Source organism: Wyeomyia smithii, chromosome 3 (genome assembly GCF_029784165.1).
Source record: "Wyeomyia smithii strain HCP4-BCI-WySm-NY-G18 chromosome 3, ASM2978416v1, whole genome shotgun sequence".
Classification (NCBI taxonomy): domain Eukaryota; kingdom Metazoa; phylum Arthropoda; class Insecta; order Diptera; family Culicidae; genus Wyeomyia; species Wyeomyia smithii.
In genome coordinates this window covers 140,645,958-140,667,349 of record NC_073696.1, presented here as the reverse complement: position 1 = coordinate 140,667,349, position 21,392 = coordinate 140,645,958, and the positions used below count along the sequence as shown (strand labels likewise).

General features: G+C 42.7%; 1 protein-coding gene and 1 non-coding gene across 2 annotated transcripts in view; one reads left to right on the top strand and one right to left on the bottom strand.

The window, feature by feature from the left end:
• LOC129728618 (sushi, von Willebrand factor type A, EGF and pentraxin domain-containing protein 1) overlaps positions 1 to 21,392 on the bottom strand; it is a 254,461-nt gene that overhangs the window by 137,250 nt on the left and 95,819 nt on the right. The gene's annotated exons all lie outside the window — the stretch shown is intronic.
• Positions 16,218 to 16,289, top strand: Trnae-uuc (transfer RNA glutamic acid (anticodon UUC)). The gene has a single exon. It is a non-coding gene; the product is annotated as a tRNA-Glu (tRNA).

Below are 21,392 nucleotides of genomic sequence, written 5' to 3'. Positions count from 1 at the left end.
CTCATGTTCGGGTTTTAAAACCAAGGATATAGCGCCTTTAATCGCTTCAACTGTTACGGTTGGAACTTGAGTACTAACTCTATTCCTAGCATTTTTAGCTTATGGTTATAGCGCCATTACTCGCTCTCTGGAAAAAATATGGATTAGTAAACAGCAAAAAAAAACCGCCTAAGAAACAAACAAAGTTTGATCGAATAATTATAACCAAAAATGATCAAAAGTAGTGCTGTTTTAAACAAATTACTTTAAAAAAAATTACATCCACATTTTTGCATTCATTTAGACTCTACATGTCTGCTGTATGAAGAGTTTTGCTCCAAGTATATCAAAATGGTTGGTGAACATTCGCTTGCTCTAAAACACATGACACTTTTTTTAAGTCATGAGAATCTAGATCGCGGCTTCAAGTTACAGTCAAGTGTACATGACAATTGCGGGGCCAGCACCACGATCCCACCGACACCAACAGTCCCTCCCGAGCCGAGAGTCGAGCCCACGACGAGGTCAGCATCGCATCAGCTGGGTGGGTTTAAAATAATCTACTTGGTTGAAAAAGAACCAACCTTCAAAAAAAACCTATATCATAAATATTCCCGCACCTAAAACAAACGAGAAATTTTTATCGTACAATTTTTTATCATATCCGCTTGCTCGGTAACTGCACTCCATACTTTAGCTACAAAACTAGAAAAAAAATTTGCAGCAAAAGAAATTTCCCTTGCAGTCTTCCTCGATATTGAAGGGGCATTTGATAATTCATCTCATTATTCAATCACTGCTGCAATGGAGAAACGTGGTTTTGATAATTGTATTATTCAATGGATACCGTGCTGGATCGAAATCCGTACACCTAAGCACATGATAATTTTCGACGGTCAATATAAAATCAAGAAATCACATATTGCTTTTAACTGACATGTTTAGTTATAGGTCTACTTATATTTTATCACTATTTGTAAGTATGAGTTGCCTCACACTGCCCAGCTGACTCACCCTTACGTTCTCAGGGTCGTAGCGTGTTCGGGGGGGGGGGGGGGGGACTCAGTACTATTGCAATAAAAACCGATCTCAATCAGGCAAAGCGGACCAACGAAAGACTAGCGGAAAAAGGATTGGCTCTAATTTTAATGTAAAGATTTGGATTCATTTTACTTCTTTATTCCGAATTTAACGTTCATGTTGCGGTACCGATCACGACGACGCGTTGGGGCCCATCGATGACATGCAGGAGGGAGGGAGAGAGGGTACGTACCTCGACCGCCTAACGGTCAACCAGTGTGGTTTTGATGACCCCACGTTACACTGATACCACGCCATTTCCCTTCTGGGGACGTTGCGGGCTTCGCTGTCTTGTCGAACTGGCTCGATTCCACGACGTATCCCTGGTCCGGATTCCTTAGCACCGAGCGGGGTTGAGGGCGGCTTCCCCCAGGGTGTATGAGCTGTCCCGTCCCGAAAGTGTCCAAGGTCTGCCGCGCTCCACGAGGCGATCTGGTTCACTCGAACACAGCTGGCGCTATTGTCTTCCACTGCAGATAAAGCGCAACTTTCCTCTCCTGGCTATCACTTTTAGTACCACTTTTAATTTTCGCCTTCAAATTTCACGTACGTGTTTTCGTTCTGACGGGTTAAGCTCTAATGATCTAATCCAACGTCTGTCACCTACTATCGACCTTCTCCCAATCTTCGATCTCCCTCTCTCTTCTTCCTTTACCCGGATGCAGCGATCTTGATGACATATTTTCTTGCTTCATCCGGCAACTGGGTGGCGTTGTGTCAGGGTTGTTTTTAGTTAGCGGTTTTTTATCGGTTTAGATACTTTTAGTGCGGACTATTTTGCCGTCTTTTGCCGTTGCGGTTTTTCCGGTACATATTTGTTTTTTTTTTTTCATTTTTGTAAACGCCTGCAAGTTGTGGCCGCTTTCTGGGATATCTAATGGTCTCTTGGGAACCACGTCTAAGGCCCCAACGTCTGGTCTGCACGTTCCGGGGTGGGCTCCAAAGGCCTCATTTGTTCCCAGATTGTCAACCGGCGGGGAATCCACGGACTTGCAGACGTCAACAATACATTTTTTTTTCCGCAAATTATCGACGCCTAATTAACGGGTAATTTTATTTGTTTAGGTTAGTAAGTTTTAGTTAGGCTTAAATCTATGTTAAACAAAAAATACAATATTTAGAAAACAAAATAATTTAACAGCTAAGTACAATAATAACGAGCCAACCACAAACAAAACAAATATTTACAACTTACATACTACAAACTAAACAAATCCTTAATTGGGTCGATCGACTTGAAAGCGATCGGTAACATATTTTCAAGCAAAATGAACGAACTCCGAAACTCGAAAAACTCATGTTTGAATAAAACATGTTTTGAATCGAAATCCGTACACAGTTTTTCGTCTGAATCAAAACCCGTACACTTTTGAATCGAAATCCGCACACACGCGATATAGACTGGATCAAAGTCCATACAATAATAAATCAAACTCCGTATAGATATAGAAGTACAAAAATGAACATCTTTTATTTATAATTATCTTTAAATTAACGAATAAATATATTTTGAGGATCAATTGGTTCCTAAAGTTTCACACGGTTTCCTAATTTTTTATATCAACTGAAATAGTGCAATTTTCGTAGCGTTTCGTAGTAACCGGAACCTCTCGAAGCTTCCCGGTACGACTTTCTCTTGCGCACCTCAGTCACAGCTCGTTTGAAATTGTTTGTCGTATATTTATACTTGTTTTCTTCCATTATATGCTGAAAACAAGAAGAAAGTTCAATAATATATGCATGATACACACGCTGTACGGATTTCGATTCAAGCAAATAAGAAGAATCAAAATTCGTACGGCACAGTTTTTGTTGAATAAATACAATTTGCACTATTTACCAGACAATATACAGCTCGAAAATGACAAAGACTTACCTTTTCCATCAATTTCAAAAAGATTCACAGGGTAAAACACTCATATCCCACTTGAAAATCGTTTTTATCTGAAGAACGTTTCCTTAGTAAATTCTCTAATAATACAACGAAATGACAACTGAAACCGATACATGATTGATTTTTCATTTTTAATATTTTTATTTCATGGCCTACTGGCGCATAGTTTAATTTAACAGAAGGCCAACAACTCAACGGATATGTACATGTAATTATTATATGAATTTTCATTTTTATAATGCTTGAAACTGAAGAAAAACATCAAGGTGTACGGATTTCGATACTGTACGGGCTTCGATCCAGCACGGTAAACGAGATATTATCAAAAAAAGAAATATCAGCAAGCTCTAATGTAAATGTAAAAGCTATAAAAGGGTGCCCGCAAGGAGGTGTGATATCCAGTGGTGGGCACCATACCGCTAATTTGCTAATCGCTAATTAGCGACGCTAATATTCAGTTAGCGGTTTAGCGATTTCGCTAATTTTTGAGCTAATTAGCGAAACTGTTAGCGTCGCTAAAATTTTGGCCTTCGAAACGCTAATCGCTAATTCGCTAGATTTTGTAGAGAAGTGACGATATAACTATTTAGAAAAAACTGTGAATTGCTGATGGCGTTTGTAAATTGCTACGAAAGATGAACATACTTTACTGCGAAAGTTATTTTTGGTACGAATATTTCATTCAAACGACGTTCAATTGTCTCAATTGTCTAGAGTTCCTCTCTTTACGACACAAGGCCAAGTCAGTCTCTTTACCCTAGAATGGAGTTTCAGTTATTGTGCAAGCCACAAGAGCATTATTCAGAACAAGCTCAAGGTCTAGATTGAATTTTCGGCAACCAAGAACTTTTGTATTTCGGCTTGAAATTATGACAACTTTGGTTTTACCATTTTGATTTAGATAATAATTGAATTTTTATTAAAATATTCCAAGATATTTATTTTTTATGCAAGCTGAATAACTTTTGTTACTCCTTGTTTTTCAAAATCAAGTATGAACACCGTATTGTGAACCTCTTGTTGTAAAAAGCTCTCAAAAGTATTTGTTTTCGTTTGTTTTACCACAAAAGATCAAAGTTGTCCAAATCTTACAAATCACGAGCAATAAATATAGCGATATGACTATCTGCATATTAATAAGTTAGCGATAAGCGAAAAATTCCGCTAATGTGGGTTTAGCGGTTAGCGTTTAGCGATTATTGAGCTAAATTTCCCGGTTAGCGACTTAGCGATTAGCGTCGCTGAATTTTCGGTTAGCGGTGCCCACCACTGGTGATATCTCCTCTACTGTGGTCATTAAAAGTTGATGATCTTCTCAAAAAATGATGGAAGAAGGCTTTGATTAGTTGGATTCGCTGATGATATTGTGATTATTGTTCGTGGCAAGTATGATGATATCATCGCAAACCGAATGCAAATTTCCTAGAACATTATTTTCTCGTGGTGCGATAGGGAAGGCTTAAACGTAAAACCTTCAAAAAGCACTATTGTCCCATTTACACGTAGAAAAAAAATTATGCGTAATGATATATAGGCTAAAAGGTGAGCTTCTCAAACACTTAAATAACGTCAAATACCTTGGAGTAACTCTTAGCTTAGCTTAGGTAGACTGCCCGTAGTTGCACTCCGTGATTGGTCGAACCAACAAAATTGCAAAATGAACCAGATGAATAGTGCTTGGGACTAGCATTACATTCTCATTGTGCAATTTTCATTATTTCACAATTGATCAAAGAACTGTAAAAGAACTGACCAATAACGACGCCGGCCACGACCAAAGAGCTGTACTACTTGGGAAGGAAAAGGGTTATGATACTGTTTTATTTAGAGACCGCGGATACCACTGCATCTCTACGAGCATCACAAGATAGGAATTGTATTATAAGCTCTGGTCACATGTTGATAAATAATGCCATGTTTTACGCAGAATTTTAGCATCACAAAGTCTATTACGCGAAAAAAATACCTATTGAGCAAAGCTAACTTGCAAGCAAGATATACCACGCGAAATATTTAAGGTCTGTACGTATTCGACGACACTCACTTGCATTTGGAAATGTTTCAAGCCAATTTCATAAAAAGTATTTCCGTGAATACTGCCATGCCATAGTAGTACTGTAGTACCTACTCACAAGAAACACACCATTTTAGCAAAAAAAACACCTTAAATGTAGACCTTTACTAAGCAGACAATCCACACGCCCAAAACGTTAGCCGTACTAGTCAGGACTGAATTTGAACTTTGTAAATGAAATAAAACTGAACCAAAACTTAACTGAAGCTGAACTTCAGCTAAATAAAAACCTGAAATTAAACTGAACTAGAACTAAATTGAATCTGACCTGAAACCTAGCTGAGCCGAGCTGGACTGAACTGAGAATTATAAAATTCATAACGAACGAATGAACCTTTCCAGTAAGCAGCTGTAAATTATTTTGTCATTACATTTACATTTGCATTTTTTCAAATGTACCTATTAATGTTAGCCAAACTACGCCTTACTTTAAATTTTGTTTTCGGTACTTCCTCAAACGATGCTGGAAAGGTGCAGTTTCAATATAGCACGAAATACTCTAACTTAATGTACATTGAACACAGTTGAAGTGAAATACGAAGTAAAAAGGAACGCTCTCACCAGTTTTAGGACTAGGTATTTATATCCTTCTCATATTCGACCCCTTTGTTTTTATCGACAGAAAGCTGGAATCCAAATTTAGTGTTTCTTCGGTTTGCCGCTTCCAACCTCTTTTCTGGTCTTTGCGAAATCAAAACACACCGGAACAACAACGGCTTTCATCCAATGAACGTAGAAACATCCCTTTTTCGGATACAAAATTTCTAACTTACAGAAACTAGAAAAAAATGAAAATATTTCGACGAGAAACATTTTCACGTCTCGAAGCTTTCAAAAGTTTTGCCTTCTCCAGAAAAGTCCTTATGCAAAATTTAAGCACAATCTGGTTTCGTTAAGTTAACCCTCAAAGCGATCAAAATTTGTTTTTTTTTCTTTTAAGTTATTTTCCTGGAATAATTTCAAACAAATTTCATATTTGCTCAGAAACCTCCCGTATTTCAACACCAAATATCAAAATTCGAATGAAAATAAATATTTAAGAACAAATTTGTCAATTTGAGCTGAATGTACCACAACCCTTCGAAGAAACTATGTAAAAAGTATGAAATTCAAACGAAAAAGTAACCATCTTTAGCCGCTTGTCATCGACTAAGATGCAAATATATGCAGCTGGAAACCCTTACCAATCCTTTTTAAGTCCTAAATCTTTCATTTGGTGGTAATTTGGTGATAGTGTCTCACGCGAAAGACATTTAAAAGTTTACATGAATTTTAGTATGGGTAGTGCTCTTTACTACTTTATTATTACGTTCCCTCTTACGACTAATTACACTGTGCTACAGCGATTTAGAACTTCTGAAGTGACCTAGCATAGGTTGTAAGTCTTGTTGAGTGTAACATTCGCTCATACTAGAAATTTTCCAAACACCCCCAAAATCTGAAGTTATGGTCAAAACCGTATTTTTGGACCTCAGTGCATACAATTTTTTTTAACTCAGTCATTTCTCAACCGATTTTCAAAATTGAGGCAGTTTTGAAAAGAAGATAAAGAGAGCTTTCAAAAAATCTACTGGTTTTTACTAATATCACTAAAACATGTTGAGTTATTTGAGTTTAAATACAATTTTTTAGTTTTTTTCACGCAATTTTTCAATTTAATTTGAAATTTGCCACCTGTTTTTGTGAGAAAGATACTACAAATACACTAAACTTTTTTTTTTTCGAATACCCCTAAAATTTGAAGTTATGATCAAAACCCAGTTCTCAGACCTCACATTGAAAAATTGTGTGAAAAAATCTAAAAAATAATGTTTAAACTCAAATAACTCAACATGTTTTAGTGATATTAGTACAAACCAGTAGATGCTTTGAAAGCCCTGTTTATCTTCTTTCCAAAACTACCTAAATATTGAAAATCGTTTGAGAAATGACTGAGTTAAAAAAATGTATGCCCTGTGGTCCAAAAAACTGTATTTTGACTATAACTTCAGATTTTGGGGGTGTTTGGAAAATTTCTAGTATGAGCGAATGTTACACTCAACAAGACCTACAACCGCCACTAGATCACTTCAGAAGTTCTTGTGTTTTTTCACCATTTGTAGCACCGCGAAATAATTGTGGTATAGAAACCAAAAATTCTGGTTTTCTTAAAAATTATATAACTCAGTCAAATATTCACCGATTTTCACAAAACCACTTTTGTTTGATTCGTCATTGAATATAACTTCAAAAGTTTAGTGTATTTGTAGTATCTTTCTCACAAAAACAGGTGGCAAATTTCAAATTAAATTGAAAACTTGCGTGAAAAAAACTAAAAAAACTAAATATATTTTATATTTAAACTCAAATAACTCAACATGTTTTAGTGATATTAGTACAAACCAGTAGATTTTTTGAAAAAATCTATCTAAACTGCCTCAATATTGAAAATCGGTTGAGAAATGACTGAGTTGAAAAAAACAGTATGCACTGAGGTCCAAAAATACGGTTTTGACCATAACTTCAGATTTTGGGGGTGTTTGGAAAATTTCTAGTATGAACGAATGTTACACTCAACAAGACCTACAACCTACACTAGGTCACTTCAGAAGTTCTTGCATTTTTTTTTCATTTGTAGCACAGTGTTATGATTACAGTTTAGCACATTTACCTATCCAAACAACACCGCAATAGCAAAACAACCTGTTTTTTTGAAGGCTCATGATCAAAATAAACAGATGAAGCAATTGAATTTGTTCTACAGCAGATATGTACACGATGTGAAAAAAACACGTCTGTTTAAGTTGATTTTGCAACTGTCAAACACCTTCCCTTATCTCGTGCTTAAAAGTAAAATGTTCATAAAATGGGCCAACAAAAACAGCTTTTCTGCATTCTCAGGTTTATAACCGATCCATTAAATCAATAATAACCAGAAAACAAAAAATCTTTTTTTCTATTTTTGGCCTATAGGCGAACCGCTGCGCACCGTGGAGTTGGCTTCCTACTTGGCGTGCACTCATATGCAGCGCTAATCAAGTGGGAGCCTATTATTGAGAGGATAAACGTTACCAGACTTAGATCACGGGTCCGAAACCTTACGTTAATTCTATGTTACGTGCCAATCGATGCTGTTACAGGATAAAGAGAATCTTCACAGCCAAATAAATGCCATCGCAGATAAGATTCCGAAAGATGATATCAAGATCTACCTGGGCGACTTCAATGCAAAGATCGGCTTCGATAAAACGGACTATGTGCCCGTCATGAGACGCCATGGTCTTGGAGAAATGAGCGAGAACGGCGAGCTGTTTGCAGAGTTTTGTGGCAACAATAACGTGGTGATCTGGGGATCCCCATCAAGAGCGCCTTCTTCACCACCACTGATAATAACCTGGGTAAACTGCGCACTCGGAGAAAGCAGTGGATCACCGACGAAACTTAGAGGAAAGTTTAGCAGCGGAGAAATACCAAGAGCGATAGAGCGAGCAAAAACACGTTTAGCTCTTGAAAAGGAAGCTAAGCGCTCGTGTAGACGGGACAAACGAGCGTGGGTGGACTCTCTGGCAGACGAAGGAGAGAAAGCCGCAACTACTGGCGACTTCCGTCTCCTCTACGATATCTCGCGACGCCTTAGTGGAACAAGGATGAATACAAAGATGCATGTTAAAGATGCGACTGGACAGCTATTAACCGATCCAACTGACAAGCTGAAACGATGGTCCGAATAGCTACTTCAAGTGTCGAGTTACCAGCGAAGATTCGCCAAGAGAGCGACGCATTACTCGTGTCAACTCCGAAGCTCCATCATTGCAGGAGATAGAAGCAGCCATCCGAAGTATGAAATCAAGTAAGGCTTCAGGGGTCGATCGCATAGCCGCCGAAATGCTCAAAGCTGACTCTATGCTATCCTCTTAATTATTGCATCAGCTATTCTGTAATATCTGGGACACCGCGACCTTTCCGGCTGACTGAAAACAAGGCGTTTTAGTGGAGGTTCATAAGAAGGGAAACCTGGCAATATGCGACAACGGTGAGGCATCATGTTGCTATGTACTGTTCTCAAAGTTTTTTGCAAAGTGATCCTAAACCGGATACAGGAGAAGATCGATGCGACTCTTCGGCGATAGCAGGATCTTCATCTTGCGTGGACCATATTGTCACGTTCCGTATCATTTTAGAGCAAATCAATGAATTCCAAGAGTCCCTGTACTTGGTTCTCATTAACTACGAAAAAGCTTTTGACCGACTCAATCATGAAAATCTGTGGGGTGCTCTGAAACGCAAAGGCATCCCGGAAAATATCGTCAAACTCATCGAAGCACAGTATGAGGCATTGACATGAAGAGTCCTGCATAATGCCTTGTCTGACCCTATCCGGGTCGTTGTGGGAGTGAGGCAAGGATGTATACTATCATCGCTACTGTTCCTCATCATTATTGACGAAATCCTGGTTGAAGCGATTGTCCGTGTATCGAACCGTGGGTTGTCTTAGCTGGCTGATGACATTGCTCTATTATCACAACGGGGCGCTCTGATATGTAGAGTAAGCTTAATAACCTAACCGAATGCTCCTCTGCGGCGGGTCTCATCATCAATGTCAACAAGACTAGATCACTAGGTGACAACACGGAAAATCCTCCAACTTTATGATAGCTGGGCAAGGAGTGTAGAAGGTCGAAGGTTTTCAATATCTTAGTAGCAAAATAACGTCAGACGGTGGTACCAACATCGACATAGGTGCACGAATTAAGAAGGCTCAGATGCCCTTTCCTGACTTACGCCGGTCGGGAGGCGTCATCGTTGCTCATGAGGGGCTATGACGACCTTCACTAGCCATGACCTCACTGCTCCGGCATAGGCCACCATGGGACCAAATAGGCGACCACTCCATCATGACCAAGGATAGCGGCTGGAAGGGGGACCCTTTTAACAACAATGTTTTCTCGAATGTGGAGGGTACGAAGATATAGATCATATAGTCTTCGTATGCCCTAAGTACCACAGAGCAAGGACCAAGCTTATTGATTCTCTCCGAAAACAGAAAGTGACATTTACAATGCAAGTACGGGATGCGCTTGCTAGCCGCAACCCAGCGCTTGTAATACCTATTTATGACTTTTTAAGAGATATCAAGTATCGAATTTGATTATCTCCTTGCTTCTTCTTCTTATTTTTCCAACACAACCTCCATCAAAAAGTTTCACACTAATTCTGTTCCTTTTTTTTTTTCTTTTATTGATCTTTTTAGAGACACATGAATCATCGCTTCTTTCTGAGAGACATGATCCACCAAACATAGATATAAGTTTTGATTTCTAAAGATATAAGGAACCATCACACCTTAACGAATAGTATTAAGAATTGATATTTACTCATACAGAGAAGAACTTTATTTATTATTGTTATTGTTAGCCGTAGGTCTAAATGATATGTATTTTTAAATTGTATTTATAAAAGAGAAAAGATGAGAGGGTTTTTATGCCTGTTTGAGGAGGAGCAGTCGGGATACAGGCTCTACTCAAGCTGGCTTTTCCCTACTCCAAAAGATATTCGGCCCCGTTATGCTTTGCGGTTGGGCCTAAATAAATATTAGAGTTTAAAAAAAAAAAAAAAAACAATGTTTTCTATTAAAATTGACGAAGAGGCGAAGGTAGTGGATGGGGCGGACGGGTTAGTAAACCCGTTTGCCAGGCGGGGCATCGCCCGGTCTCCAGCGAGACTGGCGGATGCCGGTAAAGGTGGCGCACAGGTTGGTACACCTTTTGCGACACCGACAGGGGAGTTCCGAGTCGGGGCAAAGGCGGCCACGCCTAAACCAGCACCAACCGGAACGGCGAAGATTGGCGGCAAGGTGGAAACACCTAAAACCGCCAAGGAGCGAGAACAAACATCTGGGGCTATGCTACTCTCTGCGATAGAAAGCCACATGAACAAGTTCCCGAGCGTAGAGGCGGTGTCCGTACAACTAGATGAAATACTTAAGTTCACGGACGAACGTAGCAACATATCGAAAGATTTGAAGCAATGTCTTCTGTTGCTACGTATGAACATTTGCAGCGTGAAATCCGAGTTTTCGCAAGCCCTTAAACGGGCTAACGATGACGAAAGCAAGGCACTCGCGCTTGAGGCAAGGCTTAACCAGCCTTAAAAAGGGAATGCTGCAGCTGTGTCTAAATACACACAAACAGCTGCAGCATCGTTTGCCGAAGTCTGTTCAACTGAACCGACTAGCAAACGTGCAAGAGCCCCCCCCCCTGGGGAATCGGCCCCCAGGACGCAACGAAGGCGGTTGTTCGGTGACAGCCAGGCTGGCCCGTCAGTTCAGCCGAGCAAAGAACCGACAAACGACGAAGCCACGGGTTGGACCACCGTGGTGGACAAAAGGCGGCAGACGCGGAAACGACGCGCGAAGCGCGGCGACCGCAATAAGAAGCCGCAAGAGGCGAATAGGCGGAGCAAGGGTGACGCGCTCATTTTCAAGACGGATGCGTCTTAATACGCTGAAGTCTTGAAGGCCATGAGAGGGGAATCTAAGCTCAAAGACCTCGGCGCGGATGTCAGGTCAATTCGTCGGTCACGCACCGACGAGATGATCCTCGAACTCCGCAAAGAGGTAAAGGGCAAGGGCTGTGCCTATAAAAAGGCGGCACAGGAAGTGCTAGGCGAGGAGATTCAAATCCGAGCCCTCACTCCTGAAGTGAGCCTCCAGCTTAAAAACCTGGACGAGATCACCAAAGAGTGCGACACAGCACAAGCCTTCGAGCGAGAGTGTGGAGTGGTAGTGACCGCGGAGGCAATTCGTCTCCGCAGGGGCCCGGCAGGCACCCACGTTGCTACCATAAAGCTTCCACTAGCGGAGGGTAACAAGGTCTTGAAAAAGGCCACGTTGAAGGTGTGTTGGTCGGTCTGCCCTCTTGGCACCTTCCGACAGCCTGACGTTTGCTTCAGGTGCTTTGAGCGGGGGCATAAATCCTGGTTGTACAAAGGGCCCGACAGGTCCAATTTATGTCGCCGCTGCGGTGGCGCAGGCCACAAGGCACGGGACTGCGGTGCACCTCCCAAGTGTCTGGTATGCACCGGTAAACGGGACGCCAAACACGCCATGGGAGGCCCCAAGTGTCCGGCTGCACGACCGGCTACTAAGCCGCAGGCCTGAGGGTGATACAGTTAAACCTGAACCACTGCTATGCTGTGCAGCAGCTGCTACACCAAGCAGCTGCTGAGTCGTTGTCGGACGTGGCCATCGTCTCGGATCCATACCGCATCCCGGTAACTGGGTATTGGACAAGTCTGGGAAGTCGGCCATTTGCATGACAGGCAGGTCCCCGGTTCAGGAGATTGTGTCGACCTCCAGAGAAGGGTACGTTATAACCAAAGTAGATGGAGTATTCTACTGCAGTTGCTATGCTCCGCCAAGTTGGTCTACCGAAACGTTCGCACAGATGGTCGATCAAGCAACCGTGGAACTGACGGGCCTATGGCCGTTGGTGGTTGCGGGTGACTTCAACGCTTTGGCTGTCGAGTGGGAAAGTCACTGTACAAACCAGAGGGGCCAGGTCTTGTTGGAAGCTTTGGCAAAGCTCAACTTAGACTTGGCTAACGTTGGTACAAAATGCACCTACAGTAGAAATGGTGCGGAATCGATTATCGACGTGACGTTCTGCAGCTCGGGACTGATCACGAACTGGAGGGTAGACGACAGCTACACGAATAGCGACCACCAATCGATCCACTTTGAGGTAGGCGTGCGAAAGCAAGCAGAGAGTAGGGTCAATATTCCATCCGTTACGGCTAGAAAACATTGCATTTTGATGCAGATGTTTTTGGGCAGGCAATTAGATGGAAGCACGAAAGGGGTGAACCGCTCCCGGGAGTGGACCATCTAAATTCTATACTGTCATGGGCGTGCGACGCCACGATGCGTACCTATTTTTACAAAATTAGTGTCAAATAAAAGCTGCCTCATAACCAGGGTTGATATTTGTTGACACTCTTGAGTGAAAGTGAAAAAAAGCATCCATAAACTTTATTTTTTTACAATCCTTTCAGAGTTCTCCTTTCCTGCTTTTTGCATGGAAGTGAACTGTCAAAACCCGTCATTATGTTTCATGCGATGAAAGCAAGACAACAAAATCAGTTTATCAGTTAACGAAGAGTGTCAAGGCATCGGTCAGTGTCAGTGAAAATGACTGTTTGTTTTTCTTTTTCGCTTTGAAGTGAAGATCATTTGGTTGAATTTGTCGTCAAATTTTATTCCGTAACCGTGAACGATGCGTGCGATCTATTTCATCTGAATATAACAGCACGTTACTAGAACGATAATCTAGTGTATCTGAAAGTGTGCTGCGATCACTGGAAGTGAAAATTGAAAATGATTGGCTGTAATTTTCGAAGAATTTTGCTGGGAAAAATGACTTTTATCAGCACTGCTCATAACACCCTATTGAATTTTGCTGTAATCGGACTGTAACTTCGTCTGTAATGTATCCAAATGTAAAAATCGCGAAACTTTATTATCTCTGAAACTACACAACCAATTTGAACAATATTGATATCAGATGAACGGGCTAGCTAAGGATTAACAGATGATTTATGATCGAACAAGTAATTTCAAAGTTTGGCTGCTCTATACGTTCCCTTTATATTTGATTATAATCGAACTTAAGCAACCGTTGTTCGGATAAGAACGTTGAAGTCAAATTTTCGCAGCAGTGTTTTTGTAGCACAGCTCAAACTAAAATTATAATTCATTCAAATTAGTTTAAACGAAGGTTTAGTTAAATTAAGTTATTTGTATCATTTCTGGTTGCAATGTATAAGAAAAACCTACTCACAATAAATAGTTTCGCCGTATCTTTTTCCCTTCGTGCACCCACAATTCAGTCTATTGGTTCGAAATCTATCTCTCTTTGCTCACCCGTATTTTCCTGTTGCCGAATCCTCTTTGTTCAGTAGACTTATTATTATTAATTATTCTACTATTTTTTAAATTACTCACCATTAATTTTATTTATTACATTAATCTCTTCCTTTTTCTAGGTTATTTCACAGGTGCCGCGGATGATACAGATGCTAGTTCGAATGCCAAACAGTTTTAACCAGAATCACCTTGTTTCCACTAATTTTAATTATTTAATTTTCCTTTCACCGAAATAATTTTAATGCTAACTATGATATTTATAACTTTTTCCTTAGCAAATATAATCCGAAAGAGTATTAAAGGCTATCCACGCTTTACTATATTGTTGTTTTTTTGTTAATGTTTTTGTTGTTTCTATTGCTTCCTTCCCGCTGTCAAGCTGCTGCCAGTTGGACGGGTTCTAACTATTTTGCCGTCGGCGCTTACACCGTCGGGCTGCACAGTGGTCTCAACATGCCCCAGCCCGTAACATCCGGTGTGTTCTCTGGAAGTCCCGGATTTACTGTCACCTACCTCGAGTACCGCTAAGTTGGCTACAGCACGACGAAAAACTCCGCCAGACGTTCGAATGTTCGCTTGCCGGATCAGCCGTCCGCTCCCTGAAACACTTGTTCGACGATGCCTCTGGTCCAGCACTTCCGGTTTTTCCCGTCGACGATGAACACGAGATCGTTCACCTTCAATGGCCTCTGGTCTTCGAACCACTTGGTTCGCTTATTGATGGTTGGCAAATATTCCTTGGTCCACCTTTCCCAAGCGTTGTTGGCCAAGTTCTGGGACCGCTTGTAGGCGTCTCGCAGGGCTTCGGCTGCATTGACGGAACGATCGACTCTCATATCAGCTACCGTTACTGTTCCTCTGAGAAAATGGTTCGGGGTAAACGCTTCTCCATTGGCTGACTCTTGAGGCATGTACTTCAGCGGTCGAGAGTTGATCATATCTTCCGTCTCCGCTAAGACTGTCAGTAGCACTTCATCCGTGAGGGTTCGTCCGTCGTCCAACGCTTTCATGCTCTCCTTATCCGACCGCACCATCCGCTCCCATATTCCGCCCCTGTGCGGCGTTGCTGGCGGATTAAAATGCCACGCTGTCGTTGCACTGTTAAGAGCTTCTGCACATTCGTTGTGGATTCGCTACATCTCGTTGGCGGAACCTCGGAAGCACGTGGCATTGTCAGAAAAAATCTCCGTCGGTACCCCGTGCGCCTTACTGAACCTCCGAATGGCAATCATACAGGACTGGGTTGTGAGCGTATGGACGACCCCAAGGTGAATCGCGCGTATGGCTAGACAGGTGAAGACTGCGACCCACCTTTTTACCTTCTTCCGACCGACGACCACTTCGATGGGGCCCATATAGTTTATGCCCACCGCGCTGAAAGGCCGGAGATGAGATGTCACTCATTGAACCGGAAGCGGACTCATCAGCGGAGCCAAGGGAAGACTTTGCACCAGATGCACTGTCGAGCGACTTGAAAGACTGCCCTTCGAATATTTGGGATCCAGAACCGCTGACGAAGTTCGTTCACCACGGTTTCCCGATTAGCATGCCCGAAGTTCTCGTGGTAAACTTGTATCAGCTTTTCCGTCAGCCCATGCTTCCGGGGAAGAATGATGGGATATCTCTTGTCGAACGGCATGCCGGTTGCTGCCTCCATTCGACCGCTCATCCGCAGAATACCGTCCTGATCTAGGACCGGTGTTAACTTGTAAATGCTGCTGGATCTCATTATCTATTCGGGTTCCTGTCCGGGTTTCAGTGCCAGGTTTTTATTCAGCACGCTCATTTCGTCTGAAAAGCCGTCGTGCTCTTCCTGACTGAGAGGTTGTAGCACCGAAGTATACTGAGCATTGATCAGCAGCCGTTGTTTTTCGGTCGCCTTTGTCGTGATGATTGGCAAACCCTTCTTCTTGAGCTTGCAGTTGTTTATGAAACGCAAGGCATATACCGTTCCCCTCAGCAACGTTGTCCATCGGGAACATCTGTCGGCGGTGACCACCTCGTGGAACAGAACGACACCTCTTGCTTCTTCAGTAGTGTTTTCGATCTGCGTGTCGGAGCTTGGCCATTGATTTTTGGACTGATGCAAGAATGATGACCCGGTGAACCATTCACTGTCGCTCTGCAAAAATGGAATTTGATTCCATTTGGTCAATATGTCGGCTATGTTAAGTTTTGTTGGTATCCACCGCCAATTTGTTACTCGTGTCAGCTCCAAGATTTCTCTGACCCTGAACGCAACGAATTGCTTAAACTGGTGTTGATCTGAACGGATCCAACTACACACGTCCCATATTGTCTAGTGGTTGGGATATCTGGCTTTCACCCAGAAGGCCCGGGTTCGATTCCCGGTATGGGAACCAGCACACGGTTCTGGAATCTGACCAGAAAACCTGTCGGTCGATTTACAGAGAGTGCGTTGACAAAACAGTTTGGCTTAGACGAGCTCCTAATACGGCGGCCATCAGTTCAAGCCGAGGGATCGATTAGCGTTTCAGCGGGGCTACCTTGGACCGAGACATGACCAGACTGCATCGTACCAGTCCTTCGACAACGACACGTAAGCAGGCGACACATCCGTACGCATGTTCGCTAGCATCGGTGAAGACATGCAACTCGATTGATTCGACCTTGGAGGAGAGGGAATTTCCGAGGAATACGAACGTTTTCTACATCCGACAGCAAACCCGTCCACCGCATCCATAAATCCCAGTAGTCGTTCCCGATCTCTTCATCCCAATCACAACCGCTTCGCCACAAATGTTGAACGATTATCTTCCCGTGGATAGTGAATGGAGAAAGCATACCCAGTGGATCGAAGAAACTCATGACACAGCTGAGAACAATTCGTTTAGTAGGCCGTTTGTTTCCACTTAGGTATGGTAGGAGCTCATGTAGAAAAGCTGTGTAGAAAAGGAAAATTCATCATCTGCCTGGTTCCATGTAATACCAAGCACGTGTTCTTGTAGCGTTGATTTATCCTGGGTAAAGTGGACCTGTGGAGCTGGGGTATGCTCGCCCAAACTTTGCAGTACTTCTGGCGAGTTGGACACCCAGTTTCGAATCTCAAACCCACCGCGTTGTTGTACGTACCTCACCTGCTTCGCTCTATTTATGGCCTCTTCGATGGTATCTACGCTGTCGAAGTAATCGTCAACATAATGGCGTTGTATAATTGCTGCCGCTGCTTCTGGGTACTGTCCGGCGAACTCTTCCGCGTTGCGAGTCTTCACGAAATGGGCCGAGCAGGGTGAACTTGTCGAACCGAAAGTTGCAACGTCCATGACATAGACCTTTGGAAGATTATGAGGGTTTTCACGGAAAAGGAATCGTAAAAAACGCTTATCTCGTGCGATCATTTTCAACTGGTGGTACATCTAGCGTACATCACCGCCAAAGGCAATCCTACGCTCTCGAAAGCCAGCTAAAACGGACATCAACGGAACGAGCATGTCGGGTCCCTAAAGTAATTTGGAGTTAAGGGACACTCCTTGTACGGACGCAGCAGCATCCCAAATGAGACGCACCTTATCTGGCTTTTTAGGATTCCTGACAACGTTCAAGGGTAGATACCACACTTTACCAGGTACTGTTTCTGCAAGTTCTTCCACCGTTGCCAAGTGTGCGTATCCTTTCTCCTGATATTCCTCGATTTGCCGGGAGACGTTTTGGCGTAACTCTGGGTCTTTCGCTAGCTTCTTTTATAGTTGCAGTAGCCTCTTCAGGGCCATTAAATAACTGTCAGGAAACTGCGGATCATCCGTGTTCCACAGGAGTCCGGTCTCGAAACGATCACCAATTCGTTTTGTAATTTGTTCCAAAATTTCTCGAACCCTCTTGTCGTCAGCGGACTCTCGCGGCACGCTCACAACCGATTCTTCCAAAGCGTAGTGAGTCTTCAGTAGATCGTAAAGATTTTCGTTGGTAACTTCTTGGTGGACATTTAGGAAAATTTCGCTTGTTTCGGCTGCGTTTGTTTGTCTCGGACCATAGGCTGTCCAGCCGAGTTTGCATCGCACTGCAATCGGATCCGCCACTGAACCGATTTTGGCCTCGATTGGGGCGAACGTGTGAATGTTGTTCAGTCCGATCAGCATTCCCGGCCGGCCATTGTACGACGATATTGGGAGTCCGCGCATGTGGGCATACTCGTGCGACAGTTCTTCTGCGTTTAACTTTTGTTGGGGCAGCATCAACTTTCCCACCGTACGGACGGTTTTCAGTAATAGTTTTTCATTCGCTCCTATCGCCGATGTCCAGTGGTTCAATCGCCGGGACTCTTTCTCCACTCGCGCGATATCGGCCGTCCATTTTATTGTGAGTTTCTCCGGGACGCCGACAGCTCCCAGCCGATCGACCAAGCTTTTTTCCACTAAAGTCACCAACGCTTCTTCGTCCAGGAACGCCAGAACTGTAATCGACCGTTCGCCGCAGTGAAGGTTCACAGGGATCATCCGAAACAACGTCACATTGTCAGCCCGAGTACGCGCACTGACTAAACCCTGTACCGGATGTAGGAGTGGGTTATGTGCTTCTCTGCACTCGCCGATGTTGCACCGCAGCTTGAACTTGCATGGAGCTGCTCCGTGTTCGTTGAGGCATACTTGACACAGTCTGAAACTATCAACTATTTTCATCCGGTCAGCATACGCCAGCTTCTTGAAACCTTCGCAACCGATGATCCGTGCGCTCACATGCCCTGCACGGTTTTCGTTTCTTCCGCTCTTCCTTATCAGCTCCATTCGCACCTTCGCCATGGTTGTAAACTCCACCTTTCTCTTTCGCATTTCCTTTCCCTGGTCGAAATTCTGCGACTGGTTTGCTAGGTGCCTTGAAGTCCATAGAAACGTTCGCTTCGCAAGCCTCCGATACTATCATCGAAATAAAATTGGTGAAGGTTCGTAATGTCACCCGCTTTTTGCCACGTTTGTACCGTACCCAATCACGCTTGTCGTTGTCGGGAAGTTTGTCCACTAGGTCCTGGATGAGTAACGGATTCACGAGATGCTGCTTCAATTCGGCTGCTTCCAGGTGCTTGCAAAGCTGCTCCACCGCAATACCGAACGGGACGAAACTCGCTAGCTTTCCCACCTTCGGTGGCTCTAACTTTCGAACTCTCTCTAGTTGACATTGGAGAAGCAGTTCCGGACGACCGAACAAAGCACGTAGCTTCTCGGTGACCTTTGGAACGGATTTAGGCAAAAGTAGTTGACCGCGGACCATTTCCAATGCCGGGCCCTTCAGGCACTCCTGAAGTCGAACCAGGTTTTCAACTTCGCTGAATCCGCACGCTTCGTTGGAGGCTTGGTACGAACTGTAAAACAGTGGCCATTCCTCCGGTTTTCCTGAGAAGGTGGGCAGTTTCTTAGTAACTCCGCTTCTGGCCGCTAGTTGGGCTTTCGTTGGCCCGGATCGATGTGGCCCCAGCTCATCGCTCATCCGGTTAATTTTTCTTTTCGGGTTTGGATTTTTTTGCCTTTCTTCATTTTCAAATTTGCCATTCTCGTCGTCTTCTTTTTCGCTGGATTTTTCTTCATCGCTGGAGTTTTCTTCATTGCTGGAGTTTTCTTCATTGCTGGAGTTTTCTTCATTGCTAAAGTTTTCCTCATTGCTGGATTCGTCATCGTTGTCGTCTCCGTCTTTTTCGGCGTCGTTCAGGTTGTCTTGATTCCCCTTTGGCAACTTTTGGGCTTTCGGTTTGCGCAGCGGTGTTTTCTGCTTTTCCGAAACTTGTGCCTTCAGTTTTTCGCCGGAACCCCCCTCCATCAGATCGACCGAAGGCATCGGTTTAACTTTTTTTCCAGTAGCTTTCAGTGTCTCCATCTCGTCTTCCAGACTCGCCATTTCGCTCAGGAATTCTTCCTGCCGTTCTCTCATTCGTTGAACCTGCAACCTTCTTTCAAGTAGAACGCGTTCCTGTAGAGCATATTCTTCTTCTTCTTCCTCCTCACGAAGTTGCTGTTCGAGCAACAGTCGCTTTTGTTCCAGAGCTCGCTTTATCTCCCTTTCTTTCCTCTTTCTTGTTCCAGCCGTTTTCGATTTTCCTCCATCTCCTTCAGCTGTTGTTCCACGGATATGACGATTTCGGGATTTTTCTTACCGCTACCCTTGCCCTTCTTGGCTTTCTTCTCTTTCCTGTACTTTAATGCAAGTGCTCTGCAAGGTTCAGAAGTGCAGAACCATCTTTTACCCAACTTCGACTCGTCAATAATTCCCACGCAACGGTTGTGGTACCATGATTCGCAGCCATCGCACCCGACCATCTTCTCATTGGATGTCGAAATCTCGCCGCATGCTGCGCAAGGTGTTTGCGTGAGGTCCAGACCTTGTTCTGCAGACTCGCTCATGGTGTTTTGAAGGGATTTCGAACCGAGCTCTCTTCTTTATTCATTTTTGAGAATGTTCGGATAAGAACGTTGAAGTCAAATTTTCGCAGCAGTGTTTTTGTAGCACAGCTCAAACTAAAATTATAATTCATTCAAATTAGTTTAAACGAAGGTTTAGTTAAATTAAGTTATTTGTATCATTTCTGGTTGCAATGTATAAGAAAAACCTACTCACAATAAATAGTTTCGCCGTATCTTTTTCCCTTCGTGCACCCACAATTCAGTCTATTGGTTCGAAATCTATCTCTCTTTGCTCACCCGTATTTTCCTGTTGCCGAATCCTCTTTGTTCAGTAGACTTATTATTATTAATTATTCTACTATTTTTTAAATTACTCACCATTAATTTTATTTATTACATTAATCTCTTCCTTTTTCTAGGTTATTTCACAGGTGCCGCGGATGATACAGATGCTAGTTCGAATGCCAAACAGTTTTAACCAGAATCACCTTGTTTCCACTAATTTTAATTATTTAATTTTCCTTTCACCGAAATAATTTTAATGCTAACTATGATATTTATAACTTTTTCCTTAGCAAATATAATCCGAAAGAGTATTAAAGGCTATCCACGCTTTACTATATTGTTGTTTTTTTGTTAATGTTTTTGTTGTTTCTATTGCTTCCTTCCCGCTGTCAAGCTGCTGCCAGTTGGACGGGTTCTAACTATTTTGCCGTCGGCGCTTACACCGTCGGGCTGCACAGTGGTTTCAACAACCGTTATGTATTAAATTGTTGAATCAACGAAAGTTTTTTTTTATAAGGGGGGGGGGGGGGGGGGGGAATGTTTATAATGGTTTATTTATGTACTAATATCTATTCAGAATTAATATTGTGTGTTCTGCCACAAATGGTGACATTTCAACACTATTATATATATATATATATATATATATATATATATATATATATATATATATATATATATATATATATATATATATATATATATATATATATATATATATATATTTTTTTTTTTTGTTTCAGGTGGAGGGGAAATTTGCATCCAAACCCCTGAGGTGACCAACCTCAGGGAGTGTGGGGTTGGTTTGAATCAGTGACCGGACCCACTAAA